The sequence below is a fragment of the Capricornis sumatraensis genome, chromosome 6 (genome assembly GCF_032405125.1).
Source record: "Capricornis sumatraensis isolate serow.1 chromosome 6, serow.2, whole genome shotgun sequence".
NCBI classification, from domain to species: domain Eukaryota; kingdom Metazoa; phylum Chordata; class Mammalia; order Artiodactyla; family Bovidae; genus Capricornis; species Capricornis sumatraensis.
Genome location: NC_091074.1, coordinates 80,099,710 through 80,103,915, shown reverse-complemented (window position 1 = coordinate 80,103,915; position 4,206 = coordinate 80,099,710).

The window sequence follows — 4,206 nt, the reverse complement described above, 5'->3', positions numbered from 1 at the left end:
AAGAGAAAGACAGAGGTCATTTGAAAGGGAAAAAACTACAATGATTGGCTACTTATTCTAGGAGCAGACTGTTCAAAAAGCCGATGACCAGAGATATCACAAAGGTTGTAACAAGGTCATGTGGCTAGCTAGTCAGAAAGAGATAACTTGAAAGCATTCTACCACTGAACAGTATACCCTTACCTTTCTAACTCAGGAAGAGTATTGGACCTTCAAAGCTCCTTGGCAACTTTTTTTAAGTTTTTTTAATTGAAATATAATTGACATGGTTTTCCCAGATGGCTCAGCGGGTAAAAAAACCAGCCTGCAATGCAGGAGACAAAGGTTTGATCCCTGAATAGGGAAGATCCCCTGGAGGAGGAAAAGGCAACCCACTTCAGTTTCACTGCCTGAAAGTCCCATGGACAGAGGAGCCTGGCAGGCTGCAGTCCAAAGAGTTGCAAAGAGTCGGACATGATTGAGCACACACATACATACATATAACTGACATATACCACTGTATTAGTTTTAGGTGTATAGCAAAATGATTTGCTAGAAGTGTACATTATGAAATAATCCCCACAATAAGTTCAGTTAATAGCCATCAACACACACAGTTAATTTGTGTGTGTGTGTGTGTGTGTGTGTGTGATGAGAACTCTTAAGATCTACCATCATGACAACTTTAAAACACACTATCCAGTACTGTTAACTATAGTCACCATGCTGTCCATCACATCCCCAGCACTTATTCGTCTTCTAACCAATGGGCAATTCTTTTTATAATTCTCAATCTGCTCTCTCCCTCAGATTCTCTGCAGTCTCTCAAACTCATTTCACCCTCTCGAATCTTGAATTCTACCATTCCTTCCTAAAAGGTGAATGTTTTTGCTTCCAAGATAAGATAATCGGATGCAGCTGCAGAGTTTGCACAGAGATTATTCAAAAATCTATCAGAGAAGAGCTTTGGTGAGAAAATGCCAAATCATGCACAATGAACAATAGCAATTGTAGGTTAGAAACACAAGCCTTTGAACCAGAGACCTAGATTCAGATTCTGACTCTACTTCTACCTAGAGACCTAAATTTAGGCAAGATGGTAAACCACCCTGAGCCTCTGATCTGTAAAAGTAACACTACCTGCCATACTGACAGACTGGGAGGGTTATAATGGATATAAAATGCTTAGCATAGTGCCTGGAACATAGTATTTAACATAAATTTGTTGCTGTTCCATATCTTTTTAAAAAGTTGCTCCCTAACATAATGTTTAAATACAAAAGGCCTGTATAGTCAAAGCTGTGGGTTTTCCAGTAGTCAGGTACAGTTGTGAGAGTTGGACCATAAAGAAGGCTGAGCACTGAAAAATTGATGATTTCGAATTGTGGTGCTGGAGAAGACTCTTGAGAGTCTCTTGGACAGCAAGGAAATCAAACCAGTCAAACCTAAAGGAAATCAACCCTGAATATTCATTGGAAGGACTGATGCTGAAGCTGAATCTCCAATACTTTGGCCACCTAATGCAAAGAGCAGACTCATACGAAAAGACTCTGATGCTGAGAAAGATTGAAGGCAAGAGGAGAAAGGGACAACAGAGGATGAGATGGTTGGATGGCATCATCAATTCAATGGACAGGAGTTTGAGCAAGCTCCAGGAGATAGTGAAGAACAGGGAAGCCTGGCATGCTACCGTCCATAGGGTCACAGAGTCGGATACGACTTAGCAACTGAACAACAACATGATGTTTAAATACAAGATCAGTTTAAATACAAGCCCCTTCTTTCTTTCCTTGTGTTTTTTGTTCACATGGTGAAAAACACCAAACTTCTTTCAAGATTGAAAATGACATCCAGGAGTACCAAAGTAAAAGCAAGTTTCCAAGGTGCCTGAGTGGGCTGGCAAGCAATTTCTTTTGCTCAGATATCCTAAGCATTTCTTTTTTTAGTCTCTTTCCTACTATTGATCCAGATTCTCCATGCACAATAGATCTAAGAAACAAGTGTGGCAGACTGGCCCCCTTTACGTATCAAATGTTCCCAATGATTCAAGCAGAATTAATTAGCTTTGATTGACAGCACGCATGGTATTCACATCATTTATGTCAACACTTTTTTATTGAGCACTTGAGTTATGGATGCAGACAAGCTGACCCCAGGGAAGATTTATGAATCGTTGGTCCTCCTTTAGCTAGTCTACACAGAGTATATTCAGACAAATAATTTAAAGAGTTCACTATTACTTGGCAGATAAAAGGGTAACTATCCATAGGGTGGAGTGAGGGGAGAAAGAAGTAGGTACTCTCGGAACATGGAACATGTCAATTTATGACAACCCTGCTTGAACAAGGGCTACCCCAGTGGCTCAGACAGTAAAGATTCTGCCTGCAATGCAGGAGACCCAGGTTTGGTCCATGAGTCGGGAAGATCCCCTGGAGAAGGAAATGGCAACCCGCTCCAGTATTCCTGCCTGGAGAATCCCATGGACAGAGGAGCCCATAGTCCATGGGGTCGCAAAGAGTCAGACATGACTGAGTGACTGACACTTTCACTGCTTCAGCAAGGAGGGTTTCTCGGTGAAGGCAGCAAACAGGATGGAAATACTGTGCTGCAGAAAGCAAGATTATCTACCTCATAAATAGACACCCTGCATGGTCATTATTACTGAAGAACATTCTCCTTGAAGCCTCATTGTCTTCTCTCCAGCAGAGAACTTCACAGAACATCAGAGCTGCATCTCAGAAATTCAGCACCAAAGACACCATTATCAGTAGAGTCACAGTTCTAGTCTTAGTAATTTAATTCAGATAGTGGGATAATCTAACAGAAGACTTTGGTTGGACCCACCAGGTATGTTTCAGAAATGATGCCCTTATGTACACACTGCTATATTTAAAATGGATACCCAACAAGGACCTACTGTATAGCATATGGGACTCTGCTCAACGTTATGTGGCAGCCTGGATGGGAGGGGAGATTGGGGGAGAATGGATACACACAAATGGATGGCTGAGTCCCTTTGCTGTTCACCTGACGTACTGTTAATCGGCTATAGTCCAATACAAAATAAAAAGTTCAAAAAACAAACAAACAAACAAAAAAGAAAGGCAGTCTTTGACAATCCATCACAGCCTCTGAGCAGCATTCAACACCACTGCTGCATGGATGTAAGCTAATGCAACCAAAAGCAAAAACTCTTGATCTTTTTTTTAGTTTGTATGGCCATATCACAGGTAAATTATGATTCCCAGGAGTCATTTTATAAATACTGGAAAGGTCTCATGAATCCCTAAGCATCTCAGAGCTCGTGCTAAATGCCAGTTTCTAATCTAAGTTTGTCTTTTTATGGATGGGCAAATTTACTTAGGGTCACATAATTAGCAAGAAAGGCAGGTTTCACAGCCCTCATCTGCTGTTCTACTCCACAGCAGCCACACAGGGGAGAATGGACACTCAGACAAAATACCAACCTGAAGAAGGAGCTGATTTCACAAGGACTCACCTAGGTCTTCTGGCCATTCATCAATCAACCTTTGGGCATTCTTTAGTGAGAGAAATAATCCTAGAGAAACTGACCTCCAGTGAAAGCTTGCCCAGAGTTACACTAGAAAATTCTGGGGAAACAATCTTCTTACACTTCACCTTCCACTGGCCTGACCTCTCTCAGGGACAGCGGACTCCGGAACTCTGTATTGCTGTTATTAAACCTAACATAGCATGCTGGCCAGGGCGCCTGCAAATGTCCTGACAACTCCTGGCCACCCGACATTCTCCCTGCTCTTGCCCCCATTGCAACCCTCCTCAAAGGACTGATGTTCCAATTCCCAGCCAATGCTGCAGGAAGCAGTCAGTCCAGTCCAGTATAATTTTCTAGCAGCTCATCAACCCTCCCATATCATTCCAGGGGAGTGTGGGCTCACCCAAAGTGACACATGGGGGTAGGGAAGGGAATACTCCCTGTTTTAACCTCATTCTTTTCATCTTTTATACAAACTTTCAAAGTCCCTAGCATCAGACTCTTCAGTGTAAAAATCACTATAGAAAGAACATGAATATTTGTAAGTAGGGGTTTCTTCTATTGTGGGGGGAGGGGTATACTTTCTGTATCTATAGGATTTTCAATTTTTTTTTCTTGCTTTGAGGTTTTTTCACAGATGGGAAGAGAGAGAGGGGCGAACAGAGGAAATAGGGGAAAGCCTTGATGCAGCCCAGAAATATAAACATGGACAG